We start from the raw sequence: 17,438 nt of genomic DNA, 5'->3' as shown, positions 1-17,438 counted from the left end.
ATAATGCAAAAGACATTTACAAACATGATATGTTAAATCGAAAATAGTGAAAAGTGTTTAAAGTTCTGTAAAGGAAAGAGAATATTTTTAGTGAAAGTAACGGCTGATTGGTAAATCAAATCAAATGGGAAATGGCTGAATTTTATTATTACTCTGGCAATAAAGCCCTGCTAAATCAATAACAGGGAAGGCACCCAAAACAAAAAAAACGCCATTAATTCAAGCAATCCATAGGACCCAGAAAACAGTAACGGACATAAATGTAAACGCATTCAGAGTGTTGAAAAGCCAAAAAGCCGGCCAGTGGTTCAAAAGCCTCTGCTCTTCTTGTGTTGTTATTGTCGAAACGGGGTCAAAAGTTCGTGTCTCACTCGCTAATTCAACCGCACAAAACCCACACCAACACTCACCACCCAGATAACGCTTCCTCAAGTGCAAGCAAAGACACTGCGTCGCCCGTCTGGCAGAAAAGCATGAAAAAAGCATAGGAAAGCAGAAGAAAAGCAGACAAAGGCATTAGACAAGTGCCAAGTAACTCAAAACTGCAGCCGGAGTGGAGGCTTTAGGCCTACGGAACACACGGAAAACCCAGCCGAAAAACAACACCAAATACTAGACCAAACGAAACTAGGCCAATTCGCGGCGAAGCGGGGGAAAAACGCCGAGGAAAAGTGCTCTGGAAACGTAGAGAAGTAAAATAAAATAAAATAAAAATAAAAATAAAACAATAGCTGCCGAGCAGCTCCCTGGCCATTTGTCAATGACTGGGCCACTCGCGTGACTGCCGATTCTTGGGGAAAGTGGAATAACTGTAGCCGAAACAGACTCCGGAACAAGGACTACTCCCAAAAGTTGTGGTAAGTCAACAGGAGCGGAATTATACCTATATATGTAGTACACTGTATCCGTTTGCAGTCGAACGTTTCCAATTGCATTTACCCTCTATTTAAATATCTTAAATATTTAAGAAATATTAAAAGATTTATTGGACAACTAAATTCTTATTTAATAATCGCGCTTTTCTGAGTAGTTTAAATTCTACACTCTTTTAAACAGGCTGAAGTAAATTTATTAATTATTATTATCAAATTATTACTAAATATTTGTTTAACAATTAGCAGTAGTTTTGTTTATCTTTTTTAATGCAATTAACATCAACATCATTATGGGAATAAATTTATTTAAATTTAAATAATATTTTAATCCTCAGAAGTAAAAAAGAGTAAAATGTATATTTTTTTATTTAAATATTTATTTTAACAAATATTTAGAGAACAATGTAAATGACAAGTGGAATCTGTAAATTTCTATGGACCATTGAAAATAAGTTATTTTCAGTAGAGGAAAGTTAGCTTTAGTTAAAATGTACATTACAAAAAAAAATGATACCAAACCCAAGATAAGGATTCACACAAATTTGGAGTTACGCCAGGACCATCAAGGACTATTTAAATATGACTGTAATTGTGCATATATTTCTTGAAAACTTATTTTCACTTAATATGGAAATACCCCGACTTTCGGCAGAGGCAAGCCGTACAAACTTTAGCTGTCAGCGGGTAGCGTCTTATTTATTTATTTAAGCTTGCAATGATGCCAACCTCCTGCTCGGAAAACTTCAAAAGGCAACTTCACTATGTAGATGGTGTAATGACATTTTGTCATCAGGATTATGCCAAATGCTGGCCTCCACCGCCAGCGCCACATTGCCACATCCCAATCCCCATCCCCACATCACCATGATGATGAGCCCCAACATAACCATCGTCGTCATCATTGTCTTTGTCACTGTCAACGCGTCTTGCATCTGTCAGGAGCAGAAGAAGCATCCGCTCCCCCATCCAAAAGCCATTCCATCCCGAAATTCTTCTTCTCGTGGGGCTCGCATCATTTTTAAGCAAACATTTGCTGTAGCTGTAGCTCCGGTCCTGGTCCTGCCATCTCTTTGGCACTAGTGGCTCTTTGTTCGTGTTGTTTCTGCTGCTCCCGTCAAGTGTTTACTACTTTTTGTGTGTGTGTTTTTGTTGGTGCCGGCGGTACGTGTTGGCTCAGAAGATGTCAACAACTTTGCCTGGCACTCGCTGAAACGCTGAACGCCATCTCCTCCGCTTGCCACATCTGCAGTCGCTTTTTTTTCGCCGCCACGCTGATGAAATTTGCAATTTGATTAATTCCTTACTTTCTCGAATTTCTTTAATTTTTGGTACACATCGCAGTGGATGCACAGGGAAAAAATTATGCAATTTGCGGTTCTCTGCCATATTGTTTGTTGGCAAATTAGGAAGAGTGCTTTTAAAACTAAAATACAATTTTAAGGTCAAATGTGCACTAAAACGTTTTCTTCATGGTAATAATAGTTCTAGTATTTTGTAATTTGACTTTTTAAAATAAATTTTATGATTTTTTTTAAATCAGAATAATATACAAATTTAAAAAGGATTCCTATATATTAAAATATGCCCAAGTACAAAGATTTAAGCTGAAACTATTTATATTTTTAAATTATATATTAAACCTTAAGCTATAAAAATGGGTTTTAATATGGCTTAAATCCTTTTTTTTAGAAATCTTTTACTTGCACTTTCATCTTAATCAATAAACTAATCGTTGAACAATACTTTTATTTTTTCTTTATTCTTAAAGTTATTTTAAAATGGTTTTTGTAATAATGTTTTATTTAACATCTACTCAGAAACCTTAATTTTTGCCACAGTGCACGAGTGTGTGTGTGCTTTGTTGCATAAGCGACAGGCACAGCTGTCAAAATGCTTAGCAATGGCCACGTGGCTTCCGCTGGCGTTTCCGCTTGCCATTTCCGTTTCCGCTGGCCCTCTCGCTCTCTCTCTCGCTCGCATAACAGGCAAAGGTGATTGATGGCCGCATTCGCACTACTAATTAAAGTTATTTAGCGAGTGCCCCTGCCCGTGGCCATTTTTCATTCCCGACGCGCTCACTCCCGTTTTGTGTGGCTGCGGTCGTTCTACTCCAAGTGTTTATGGCTTCAATTCAATTAAACAACTGGGTCAGTTGTGGTCGCATTGGCACGAGGACTTCCGCATCCGGGCCGCCGCATCCACATCTATGGCGGGAATCAACTTTCAGCGGCGTAATTAATTCTCCGGCTGGGCCATCGGAGGACAAAGACGCATCATAAGTAAGGCGGCGGCAAAACAAGAAATAGAGCTGCCTGCAAATTGCATGTATAATTCATTTTCTCGAAATTAAATATTTCTTAAATGAGCCAGCAAGAGACGGGACTCTCGCAAAGGACAGACAGCATGGAAATGCCTTTCGACGAGGCAAAAAAGCAGGGATTCTCATTGTGAATATTGTAATTATTAAATCCCTCTTGAATGAAAGGATTGCGAGGACAGTCCTTTTGAATTGCATCCAATGGATTTATTGCATTACGCTTGCTGGGCGCCGTACTCAAGCTGTCAATAGTTTTTAAAAGGAAATCGGGGTTTTTCATTACTCTCCTTTTATTTCGACCTATTTATGAAGTTCTTAAATCAATTCCGCAATCGGAACTTCAGAATGCACGTGTGCTGCGCCCAAGGAACGATTGCCACAATCGAAAAGTTTTGCATACTGCGCAAACATTTTCTCAGAAGTTATTTACAGAAACAAGCGTGGATGCTGTTCCTTCACAACATGAAAAGTTATTAACGAGTGGGAGTATGTAAGCTGTGGAAATGGTGCTGCAAAGGACACGAGCTGGGAAATCTGAGTTTTCACGACGGAACGGGGCATGTTCATTAAAAGTTGACCCTTCTTAAAGATGCATTTAGTTAGTGGGTTATGTAGTTAATAAACACAGGAATCTACTTATGTTTTACATTTCGTATATGTTTTATTTGTACACCGTTCTAAGCAAATCATTTTATTCCTTGCAATTAATGAATTTTTCAATAATATAATTTATTAAATAAACTTTTTGTTTTTAAAATAATATATTTCCTAATAACATAATTTAAAATATTACTTATATTTGATTTAATTAACATATGTTTTTTTAAAATAAAATACGCTTTAAGTTGAAAAGAGTGTAATACATTTTGTAAGTACATTTTGTACCTTAATTATGACAAAAAAATTAAAGTCAAACTTAACTTACTATACTAGATTCGTGCAAAAGTATGTAACAGCTAGAAGGAAGCGTTGCGGAACCCATAAAGTATATATATTCTTGATCAGGGTCACTAGCCGAGTCGATCTAGCCATGTCCGTCTGTCCGTCTGTCTGTCTGTCTGTCTGTCTGTCTGTCTGTCTGTCTGTCTGTCTGTCTGTCTGTCTGTCTGTCTGTCCGTCTGTCCGTCTGTATGAACGCTGAGATCTCAGAAACTACAAAAGCTAGAAGGTTGAGATTTCCCACACATATTCTTTGGCTTCCTACGCAGCGCAAGTTTATTTTAGCCGAGCGCCACGCCCCCTCTAACGCCCACAATCGCCCACTAACGATTTTAAAATGGGTCCTGCGCCCACATCTTTAAAGATTTCCGAGAAGTATAAATGCAATTTTGTTGTGTATATTTATACCTATCGAAATGTAGAAGACATTTTTCAAATCGGACCATTCATTAAAAAGTTATACGCAATCAAAAATTATATATCTATCTCCCTCGCACTCCCTTTAGCTGAGTTACGATTATTACTCGGGACACCAACACCGACACAGCGTTCGCACTCCCTTTAGCTGAGTGACGGGTATTAGATAGTCGGGACAACAACCCGACTATAGCGTTCTCTCTTGTTTTTTAATAAAACCGCGCTCCTTACTTTCACAGTACTTATATGAACTTCATAAGTAGTAACTTACTTGGAAGAGTTACTTTTTTTCGGGTAGCCTGTATGCCCCATTAATTTTTCCAATCACTGTCCACTTTGTTTCAATTTATAAGCTTCCTTATCTGGACTTTCGGAGCCACAACTATACCCAATCGCAGTTCTTCCTTTGTTTGGTCGATGGCATTTATTTATTTTCCGGTTCCGTTATGCTTTCCTGTAACCCCTGCGGAGATGTTGTTCCCCATTAAATATGATTTTTTATTGCTGCTCCATCAAGCGAAAAAAAAAGGCCAGCGAGCCAGCAGCTCGAGCAACACATAATTTTGCAGCAATGAATTGGAAGTTTAAGTTTAATATTTATCTGCCATCGATTTAAATGTCAGGCAAAATATGTCCTGAGGGAGTCGAGTGCGAAACTTTCCTTGGGGCAGGCAAAAGTTTCGGCCGGCCAAAAGTTGATCAATGAAATTAAAAAGATTTATGATTTTTCGGCCGCCCAAAGTTGCCGATGAACGAATCCCCATACGAAGGCCGAAAATCCCGGGTGCGAATCAGAATCAGAATCGGGGAATCTGGGAATCTTTGCAAAACAATCAGCGACAATGTCCTGCTGGGAGAGAAAGTTTCTGGTTTCCGTCCGAAAGTGTCATCCCAGTTGGGTCCTTGGATATTATTTTGAATTGCACTCATTTCGGTTAATGGACGAACCCAGGTTGAGCAATAAAAAGGGCGACCAAAACGAAACTTATAATAATCATCATCGGGTCGAAACACAAAGCGCATTACTTTCTATTACGATCGAAGGGTCTCCGGTTGAAGCAAAAAAAAAAAAAAAAAGAAACAGAATCTAAAATAGAAAAGAAGAAATTATGTTAATTTAAAGTGAAGTCTCAATAACGGGGGCCAAACGCAAGTGTCCGAAAGTGTTTAAATCTGACAAAAGGTCCTTATTCCTGGCGCCTTCGGTTCAACAAAGGCCTTAACCCCTTGATGCCCTCCGAATATTCGAGTGGTCTGAGCAAACTTCCGAGTGCCCCCTGACTTGCTGCCTGTTTACACTAAATCTCAGGCGGGTTTGCCAGGCCCAAGTTGGCCAACAAAGACCCCATTGTGTGCCCCCCCAGTTCTGCTTACAATTAAGGCCTGGTCACGATAATTTCTGATGCCCGATACCGATGTCAATGCCGCTGCAGCTACGCCCCTTAATAGGGCCAACGCCCCAGATTCCGTTGCTTGCACTTGTTTGTCCGACTTGAGCCTTTAAATTAAATTTAAGCAGGAAAGGGGCGTTCTGCCAGATGTTTCTTTAATACGCCCCCTTCCTTCCGCCTTTTCGGGCACATACTGCCGAAATACACCCGCCCACCAATTCGCCCAACGATAGCTGAAAGTGACAAAAAAAAAAACGAAAAGAAAATGGAAGTGGGTCTGAGGTGAAAAAAATAAACACGCAACTCTCTCGATGCTGCTGGGCTGAGCACAAAACAAGCAAGACTTCGGTTATCGCTGGTGTCACAGTTAACGTCAGGTGCACTGAGAGAAATTATATAATAATAATTAAAAAACCACAATATACCCAAATACACAAATGATCTCAATAAATTTATATGAGCACAAAAATTGAGCTTTTAACTAATATTTTTAATGTTAAACATTTTTGAGATCTATAAATATACCAAATATACCAATCATGAAACATGAAATCACCTACCATAAATGTATAATTTTGTATAAAAAGGGTTGCGAATTTCAAATAAAATTTAAATAATTAAAAACTATTATTAAAATTAAACCATATATACTTAAAGCTCGTCTACAAATCCTAAGTTATTTACTTAATTTTAAATATACCTTATATTTTTTTTAGTGCACTTATTTATCTCTCAACCAAATCGATCCATGAAAACTTAATTTAAGCGATTTTCCAGCCTTTGAATCTCTAAGATATGTCTGATTCAATGAATGGCTTAAACCACTTATGCAGGTGGGCTAAGTTGACGTTATCTTGCGCCGTTCATCCAGTGCTTCCTGGATTTTCTCGCTGTGCATTATCTAGGCCCACCTAGGCGACATGGCCATGGCCATTACATGACCCGCATCGCATCCCATCGAGCGGCGGGTGTCGTTTGCCTTTTGGCAGCAAAAAACACGCCTTGCCAAAATGTAAACAACGTAAATGGAAATGGCGTTGAGCAGGAAAAAAAGTGTCACATGGAAGCCTTTTTTTCCGCCCTCTTTTATTCAGTTTTACCCAGGACTCCGCCTGAATCCAGCTTTCCACTTCCTACTCTGCTATTCCTTATTCGATTGCTCTCGAGCTTGATGCCTGCTGTCAAAGGCAGTTGGCGGCGACGTTTGCCAGTCAAATCAAATGCTCAATTTGCGCGAATATTGCTTATACGCCGCGTTGCCGGCCGGCAAGAAAAACAGCGGAAAAAGAGTGCAAAATCCGCGGCTTTCAAGAGGGTGGTGTCGCCACTCGCACTCCCCCGTGAACCCAAATTAGTTGGTAACTTTTTGCCAAAAGTAATTGCGAAAATCAGTGTGAAACCGATGACTCTGTAAGCTGCAACATCGAGAATTTGTTTGCGGTTCGTTCCGTTTGGTAAATGTATACTCGATTTATTGACACTCACCTGTCCGACATGTTGGAAAACTATTTTGCTGGTAACACCGCTCTGCGTTTTCCACCTTCTCTGACATCAGTTAATTAAAATTTAGTTTTCGTTTCGGTTTTGGCCCGGGCAAATGTTTATTCCAGACTCGCCAAATATGAATGGAAACTCGTTGTCAATACAGTTTATCGGAACGTTGACTGCAATTTGATTATGACCAAACATTGACTAAAATTCATTACCGTCAGGAGTTTCCACATCGCGTTTGTGCGACCTGAGCAGCCAAAATATTTACATTAATTAAAAAAAGACAGGCCACATGAGGAAAGTCAAATGTCAACAGGACCGCAAATTAATTTATTAAAATATATTTCAGTATGCGCTGTGTAAGGGCATTAATACCCTGGATTCGGCTAAAGGTGGAGATTAATTAGTCTGTTTTTTTAGGCGATAAAGAATTTAATAGACCGAAATGCACACCAGCTGAAAATTATCTTAAGCTCTTTATTATTTTATCTAGCCTTGAAAGCATTCAAAATTCTGCCAAGACTCAAGTTGTAATTTGCAAACTCAAGTTTTCTCAATTAACAATGACGATAATAATGTCATAAAGGAAGTCTTATTCGCACATGAACGATAATCCAATTTAAAATGGTTCAATTATCTTTCCCTTCAATTATTTAAGCTGGGCAACTAAGTATTTTGAGTGAGTATAAATATTTTGGAAAATACGTAATAAGATTCTAGTTTGGGAAATCAGCTGGATGGGGGGTATCATAAATTCGAGACTCGTGAAGGACACAAATAATTCCAACTTGTTTTATTTTATTCCTTTTTTTGCCTTTTGTGTCTGCTTTATGCTAATGCCATGCTGGCTGCTGGCTGCGGACGATGCCATAAAATGTGCTAATACACAGGAGAAGGGGCGGGCCAGTGGCACGGGGGAAGGGGCGTGGCAGGGGCAGGGGCAGAAGGCGGGGTCGCTTTGGGGCCGAAGCAGCGGGCAACAAGCGAGTGTTTGTAACTTTGCATTTAAAAAAGCATTATGTTAAAATCAGCCTACGGCCACAGCCAGCATCCCAAAAGGCAGGGCGGGAAATCGGGAGAACGAGGAAAATCGGGGAAAAGCGGGAGGGAGATGATGTGCAATTAGATTTCCGCTAAAGCGGATTTCGCGATATCGCGTGACTTGAACCACCCAACAATTCACAGTCGAATACATAGAGAGAAATGACGGAAATAGACTTTTAAATGGAAAAAATTATTTATTTTAAACTATTTTGATACAAATTTGACCTAACAAAATGTGCGTATATTAATTTAATGTAAATTACAATTAATAGTTTTCATTGATCTATATACTCTTCAGAATTTTTGAATATGTGACTTCAATATATTGTTATTATTCATGACTTGTATTTCTTAAAACCAAATTCCTAAGGAATTAAACTCGATGCATTTAACTAAGTATTTAATCTTTAACATTAAATTCTTGTCTTTCTTGGCAAAATGGGTTAGATTAGAGGGTGGAGTTTATTTAACTTCTTATCAAATATTAAAATATATTTAATTTTTAAGTGTATAGATGCAGATACCAAACCAGCAGCAGTAGCGTTGCCTTTGGATTATATTTAAAAATCAGAGCGCAAAATTGTACAAAATGACAACGACAGCTGGTGGGTCGCTTAGAGGGGGTCTAGAAAATAGGGGCGTGGCACTGGAGTAAGGGGAATGGGGAGGGGGAGGGGCAGCGGCTGAAAGGCGGCAGGCAAGCGTAAAATGAAAACAAGTTGCTGGGCGCGCATGTAGGACGACGGCTGAAACCAGAATGGCAACAACAATTACAGCGACGACGACAATAGGAAATGACGACATGAATAACAAGAGCAGAGGGAAGGGGGAGGGGGGTTGGCTTTGGAGGGGTGACTAGTGGGTGGGGCTGGCTAACAACTAGACACAGCAGGAGGCCCACAGGCGGCATCGCATCCATCGAATGATAACAGGCGCAAATATCAGGGATATTAAAAAAAGTCAAGCTGGGTGCAAATGCCTCACCATAGGCGGAGCGACAAGTTAGATGCACAGGAAAAAATAAATATATGCTTTAAAAATCTCTTTAATCTCTTAATTCAATCAATATTAAACTGTTTATCCACAAGACTTGTTACGAAGCAATTAGGTTTAAATTAAATAAATGCAATTACTTTAGCTCAAAATACCAAAGAATCAATTATCAATTTTGTTCAATCTCTTTGATTATTTATTTAGGCATAAAATTAAATTTTAATTAAATCAAAAACGGAATGTTTAAGAATTTCTGATTAAAATGTGTTAATAAAAGTATGGTACAATAAAGTAGTTTGTTAATTGATTATGAAAATTAAATAAAAGCACTTTCAATCAGAATAAAATCTCGGTGGTTTAAATTGTCTATTTTCTATTTAAATAAATAAATTAAAATTGTTTAACATCATTTAAAAATGTAATCTTACTTCCAATAAATTACCAATGGATAAGAAAATCGTTTATGCATTTAATATTAATTTTTCCAATTAAAAGTATTTTGTTTTTTTTTGAGTACAAATGATGTTAGAAAGTGTGAGAAACGAGAAACAGAAGCAAACACCAAGGCTCCTTTTGTTTTAGCCAAGTGGGTGAGCGTGGCCTCCTTATTATGCCTTGTTGATGTGCGATACCATCGAGGCGGAGGATTGATGGGGGACCAGGAGCAGGACGAGTGGCAGGATCAGGATCAGAAGGACCAAGAGGGAGAAGGGGAGGCGGTTCCGTAAGCAACACTTTGCGTGACAATGCAAAACAAAGCGCTTCGAAACATAGGAGCCCTGTCGAAGATACTGGCGCCCAACGCCACTCGCACAATGAGCGTAAATTAATGCGGATTCGAGATGAGACCGATGCCGCTGAAGCTGATGCTGTAACCCAGCAGCCAGTATTTCCAGCACCGAGGGTGCCGGCAAGTGCCCCCTTCAGATACGTTGACATGGACATAATGGCGCTCGAGGCCTGAACCCACTTCTCTTTCCCCTACCCATCGTCGTCATCCTTATCCTCAGCCACCCAAGAGATTTTTAATGGGCCGGGCCATTGGGTCAAGCAGCAATTCGAATGGCCCGGGGCATAAAGTTTGCCTAATCTGTCTTTCAGATGGATCAAAGATGGACTACGGGTAATGAGGCGGTGTGGGATATCGCTTGAGTGCCAACTAGTTGGGGGCTTTAACTGAGCTGATTTGAATTTTGAGATTTCATCAAGACGGCTTAGAAAATTCAACTAATACGTTGCGAAGCAGTGAAATGTATTTTATAATTTATGGTCTTCTATTTGTATTATTTATTTTACAAAAGTTGCTCATCCTAAATCGCTTTTCGGGAAAAGTTGTTGACCTTACAGCGCCCTGGGGTGCATTTAAATATGCTGCTACATAAAAATAAGCCATTTATCATAGCAAATTGTGCCGAGGCTAAGCAACAAATATTAATTAAAGTAAATATAATGTTTTTAGGTGGTAAAAAAAACAAAATTACTATTAACTGAAAGCGTAAATCAGATCAGTTTATTTTATTATTTTGTTATTAATATGTTCAAGTTATTTAATACATTTATAGTAAAGTCTATTGGCCTAAAAAGCCTGAAGGCAAATGAGAAATATTTATTTAATTTTTCATATGGAAACAAATTGATTGATTAAAATTCATTGAATTCGGAAGGCAGTAAAGAAAAACGTTTACAAAAAATACATATTTTTATTGATTTAATATTTTACAACCCGAAGGATGTACTTTATATTTGTTTAATTATTTATTATGAATTATGTTTTGAAGTTTTTTACTTGACCTGTGAAATGAAAGTCAGTAATGAAATTGGAAACGTAAAATGCCCTAAAATTTGACAAATTAAGCCTTGTCCGCTAATGAAATGTTTGGCATCAATTCTGAAGACCATGGTGATCGAGGGCCGTATGGAGCATTCATCGCGTTGAATCGTTTAAGCGGCCGCAATTAACCCGCAAGTTGTACACGACGTATGCGTGATGTGTGCAGGCGTCAATTGCAGCGCGAAAATTCACTTAGGCACGGGTTAAAACGCGACGGTAAATGGCAACTGGAAACTGAAAGCGGAAAACTGGTAAACTGGTAAAATGTTGAATGGCGAAACCATCTGCGGATGGCAGTTGCCAATTTTGTGGCGGTCGAGCGGTTCAAATGTCAAATGCGATGCATTGCGGGCGCCTTAATTTATGCAACACCAGGTCAGCAGCACATGTTCACCAATGTGTCTGTGTGTGTGTCCTCCCCCGCATATATGCAATTGTGTGAGTGAATGTGGGACGGTATGCGTTTGGAACTGTGTAAATAACGCATTCCGCGCGGCAGTCGCCAGTGAGCAATATTTTTGTACGCCATTGCCGAAAGTTTGTAACTGAATTTTATTAGCACAAATTTCATTTGCATTTTATTTGCGTTCCAATTTTTTCGCTCTATTATAAATTGCTGTGAAAAATACCCAACTAAGTCAAAAACTAAAGACAAACAACGGAATTTGGCCAAATAAAAAAAATAAACACAGCACAAGAAATAATGCAATTTTATAAGCTGGTTTTTGTCTTGTTTACCAATTTTTTCCATAACTTTTTTAATGCAGTTTGTGCGGCTCTGATTTAATCACACTCTAACCCAGAGGGATACATCTATATATATATTTATTGTCACTCTGCAAGCGGCCAACTTCAAAACTTTAACAGACCAAACGTCAAAGTTCCGCTGGCCGAAAGGAAATTTTGGGGGTGGAAGGGGGAGGAGGGAGCCTGGGGTCCTCTGTCCGCAGCAAATTGGCCATGTTCAACACTGTTGCCAAGCGAAAAGAGGGGCGAGCGTGAAAATACAAATTCGTTTCTGCTTTACTTTTGCTTTTGCTCTTTTATAATGCCATAAAGTAGAGCAAATGTTTTGACCAAAATTAAACAGTTCTTGTTGTTAACACAAACGAAAAGGCAAACGAATGCCGAGTTCGGGACGTATAATTGAACTTATAATTGGGGAAAGTTTAAATATTGTGCGGTATTTGAAAGTTTCTGGCTCGAAGGCTAAGCGAAGGCATAAAAACTTGGTCACCGAAATGAGGCTTAAAGGAAATGAAATAATATTTTACTAAAGTGTTTTGATTGTGCTGGGCACAGAAGTTGGTTTACTTGATTTTTGGGGAAAACTTTGGGCCATTTGGACACAATGTTATTAAAAAAACAAGGGAGAACGCTATAGTCGGGTTGGTGTCCCGACTATCTAATACCCGTCACTCCGCTAGAGGGAGTGCGAACGCTGTGTCGGGTTGGTGTCCCGACTAATAACCGTAACTCAGCTAAAGGGAGTGCGAGGGAGATAGATATATGTTGACAATTTATAAATCGTATAACTTTTTAATGAATGGTCCGATTTGAAAAATGTCTTCTACATTTTGATAGGTATAAATATACACAACAAAATTGCATTTATACTTCTCGGAAATCTTTAAAGATGTGGGCGCAGGACCCATTTTAAAATCGTTAGTGGGCGATTGTGGGCGTTAGAGGGGGCGTGGCGCTCGGCTAAAATAAACTTGCGCTGCGTAGGAAGCCAAAGAATATGTGTGGGAAATCTCAACCTTCTAGCTTTTGTAGTTTCTGAGATCTCAGCGTTCATACAGACGGACAGACGGACAGACGGACAGACGGACATGGCTAGATCGACTCGGCTAGTGACCCTGATCAAGAATATATATACTTTATGGGGTCGGAAACGCTTCCTTCTAGCTGTTACATACTTTTGCACGAATCTAGTATACCCTTTTACTCTACGAGTAACGGGTATAATTAGGGAGAAATATTGACGTATTTTAAAGAAAACTAAAATGAAATACAAATTTTTTTGATAAATTTAAAAAGTGAAAGTAAAAGTATTGAAGAAAAATCTTAGGAAAATACTTTAATCAAGTCAATAATTTTTATGACCACCCTTGGCCATTATTAATCAAATTAAAATCAAATACTACCTTAACCCACTGAATGTAATCAAATCACTGGCAGCGCTGGGCTATAATTTATAAGGTTTTTTATGACTGAATCTGGCTGATCCCCCACTTGACTCCGCCCGACTTTTGACCAAATCCTGGTCGCGTGTTTAAGCAGGAAATTTACGAGGTCCCCGCGACCCCCGTCTAAAGTCATAGAATTTTATGCCCGAGTCATTAATTCGGGCGCTTAAATTAGCAGCTGGTGTGAATTATATGTCGAAAAGTTTGCTCGATAAAATGCCAAGGGGTCCTGGTCCCCCATCTGCATACTTATAAATACACCAACGTACATACATATACATATAATATCCGCATGCAAATGGAGAGGTGAGCAGACCCTCGTGTGTGCATATAAATGCGAACTGTTGTCGCGTACCTTTTTTTTATTGACGTAATTTTATGCCATTTTCGGATTTTGTGTTAGCAAAACTAAGAGGGTTTTCCGACACTTCCTGCCCGTTTTTTTTCTGTGGGGCTTATCAAAATTCTATGAAAATTCGAATTGACATTTAACAACTGGTTTTGTGCACATTTACATTTAATTTGTATACGATATTTGATACTTTCGTTTCTGACTTTTTTTTATGCCACTGTGCTCTCAAGATTGTGGCTTAATTTTACGAATTCTTTTTTTATGCTTTCCACTTGAGAGATGGGCGGGGATATCAGCGGGGAATGTTGCACGCTGTCGTTTAGCCAGCGTAAAGTCATTAAAACTTTTTGACTATTTTAAGCACAGCGCTGAAAAATAAATAAAACTGTCATTTCATGTTGTTTGAGTTTGAGTTTGTGCCGAGGATCAATCCCCTTCTCCTTTAGAAACATCGTAGCCCCACTCGAGTTTAAGCTTCACTTGATAAGCCACTGCACAGTTGCTTTAATTGCGCGGACAGTCTCGTTTGTTGGCCCTTTTTTGAGGGGTTTTCTATTGGGTTTTCTATGGGGTTTTCCATGGAGGTTTTCTCAGCGGAACGAGTGGGCGACTGAGCATAAAGCGAAACTTTCAGATTTGAGTTCCTCTCTTAATTGGGTCAAGGGGCGAGTCGCGGTGGCTAAGGGGCGGGGTGCTTTTGACACATAATGAGTTATTTTTTGCCCGATAAATTTCTATGCATTTTACAAGCTACAAAAAAGTTTCGGTGTCGGCCAAAGAGGTAAATGAATTAGGTAATCAAAAGACGTAGAATCCCCGGCAAGATCAAAGGCTCAGCAAGGGGCGGGTATTAAAATTATGGCCGCAAGACGTGGTCAGAACACGAAGAAGAACAAAAACGAGGCGAACCAACATAAACCCCCGACTAATTACGCGCTAATTAATAATTCAAATTATGTTCTGTCCCCGAGAGCCAAGGAAACAACATACGCGGAAACAAGACGAATGCCAATAATAAAACTCAAAGGTGGCGAATACTTAATACCTTCTAAAGGGAATGCCTATTTCAAAGAAGATATCTCAAAATTCACCAATAAAAGCAGAATTACCAGAAACTATAATAGAAGTCCATAAACCTGTTCCTATTATCGAATTAAAAATACATTTATCATCTTCTTTTTTTATAAAACTTGGATAATTATTTTATATCTAACAAAAATCTTTTACAATAAATAACTTAATTTAATAAATAATGGTAATTTTAATTTATTAAAAATTATAAATTATAAACTACTATAACATTGAACTCGGCTGTTCACTTCAGTCCTTCGTCCCCTGTTTATCTTGATTAGGAGTTGCGGAAAAAAGGGTTTGCATATTTTTTCATTTTCGTTTTCGGGGCTAAATGAAAATGAATTAGTGAAGAAGTTTGATTTCCCGCTCGCTGCCTCCAGCAAGGTTGAGTTCTCCAAAATTTCACAATTTATCATCGGAGTAAACTTTGCTTTGCTCCTAATGAATGAATGCAAAATGTTAATGCTCCTGCTGCTGCTGGCAAAGTGAAACTTTTCGCGCTTTTCGTTATTAATTGAAGTTACAGCAACAGATACAAAAGATACCAACTTGTATACAGATACAGATACTTTACTGGCAGAAAGGGGTTTGCTAGCGTCTCGGCTTCATCAATCAGTTTCAGCGTTCATTAGCCCGAAGGATTTAATATGCGCGCTGAGTGCAGGTTTTATGATTTATACAGCCCGAGAAGGAGCATCGCATCGCATCGTATCGCCTCGCATCGCCAGGCATCGTCCAACGCTGCGTATGAGTAATATTAATTATTTAAGCCCTCGTTATGCCGCTCCACACAGCCAGTGGGTCATGTGGAAAGTACGTAGTCTGACTGTCTGTTTGTGGCACCCCAGTGCATTTGTCTGCCGGAGTACGTTCCGGATTGGGCCATTTGTTAGCCACTGCCACTGGCCATTGGCCTGCTTTTTGGCCCGGCCGGGTCATCATAAAAAGCCATACATGTTCCCGGGTTTCGAAGAAGGAAAAAAAATTGTTTACATTTTTACTCAGCTCTGTTTCAATGCGCATAAATGTTTTTCGCCTCCCCCTGCCCAGCTATAACCATCATATTCTTATTTTTACTCCATATAGTTATGATATTTTTTTATATTCCCGCAAATGCGCTGCTCCTCCGGCGAGTTCATTTCGGTTCTCATCCATGGCAGCACACGAAAAACAAATTAAAGTCGACTTGCCATTGCTTACCTCTCTGTTGGCCTGGCCCTCTCTATATCTCTTTTTCGGCATCATCCTCCAGCTTTTTATTTCTGACCCGGTTATTGTTGTGCAGTTACAAACGCTCACTGGGGAGCCATTGGGGGCATAAAGAGCACTAAGCTGCTCTTGGCCATGAATTATGTTTTAATTGGGCGCGCATTTGGGCAAGTAAAACCCGGGATGATAATGAAAAGTGCGATTGCTGTAATGCCTTTCAAGCTCTTTCAAATTATATTTATGTACCATTAGTTTTTTATGATTTCTTGGTCTTAAATTAATATTTCTGTTTTCGCACTCTATTGGTTTACTCAAAAGTTATTCCTAAAATTTAATTTCAACTTAAAAAATTTCATTTCATAATTTCAATTATTTTTACTTGGCAGCTGCTTATGATAATGTAATCTTATTGATTGGTTTTCATACATTTTGTTTTCTCTTATTAAATGGGATTTTCCAAGAAAAACTCACATCAGAAAGTTATCCTCCGAATGTTACCTTCAAAAAAATATCAATACAATTTGGCATTGTTTCAACGACAGCTTCTGCCCATGTCCTTAGTCCTTAGTCCTTTTGCCCTTCAGTAGTTAGCTACTGATAAATTTTACGCCAAATGCGCAAGATTTTTCGTTCAGCAGTTCATGGGAATTGAAATTGGAATTCCTTTGTGTTTGGTTCAGACTTTCGGCGTTTTTTTCGCAGGCATTGGGGGCGTGGCACGTGTACAATTTATGTAGGCTGAAGTCATTCACCTAATGAATGCGCCAAGGTGAAGTGAGCAAAATTGGAACTGGAGGTGAACCTAAATAATAAAAAAAAGAGCAATGACAGCAACAGGCGCAAAATCTGAATAAATAATGTAAAAAATCAGCAAACTGATTTACAAGGGGCGAAATATTGAAATGTTAATGAAGTTTACTTTCCGCTGATTTGTTCTGCTCCAGCTCGCAGAGTTTTTCCGACTTTTCCCGAGTCTTTCGCTTCCTGTTGATTCTTCTGCCCGCAATCAACAAATGATTGGAAGGCTCCCGAGAGGAGTTGTTGGCTCAGTCAAATCAAATATTGATTTTAGCCCAGTGCAAGTGTGTCATGTATTGAGGAAAATTTTAATTACATTCTTTGCATTCAATTGGGACTTTGATTAAATTGTAAATTGAATAAAAATGGATAATATTTACAATCTAAGAGTTTATAACTATTATTGCATTCACGTTTAATTATTTTCTTGAATTCGTTTTTTAAAGAAATTTTAGAAATAAATTAAAACTAAAATAATTTACACATTGGTTTTTCTTCTATTTAATAAACCAATT

General features: G+C 38.8%; 1 protein-coding gene across 2 annotated transcripts in view; it reads left to right on the top strand.

Moving 5' to 3' along the window:
- Nucleotides 1–68: 68 nt before the first annotated feature.
- dpr6 (defective proboscis extension response 6) overlaps nt 69–17,438 on the top strand; it is a 119,639-nt gene continuing 102,269 nt past the window's right edge. The window contains exons 1-2 of one of the 2 annotated variants that reach the window (XM_070214696.1): nt 7,321–7,455; nt 7,510–8,109. The gene's annotated coding sequence lies outside the window, so the exon portion shown is untranslated. Of the gene's footprint in view, nt 858–7,320; nt 7,456–7,509; nt 8,110–17,438 lie in introns of those variants that run through there. The other variant, XM_070214695.1, reaches the window with a different exon arrangement.

The sequence above is a fragment of the Drosophila takahashii genome, chromosome 3L (genome assembly GCF_030179915.1).
Source record: "Drosophila takahashii strain IR98-3 E-12201 chromosome 3L, DtakHiC1v2, whole genome shotgun sequence".
Lineage (NCBI taxonomy): Eukaryota > Metazoa > Arthropoda > Insecta > Diptera > Drosophilidae > Drosophila > Drosophila takahashii.
Note: the sequence above shows the minus strand (reverse complement) of the source record. Positions and strands in the feature narration are given on the sequence as shown.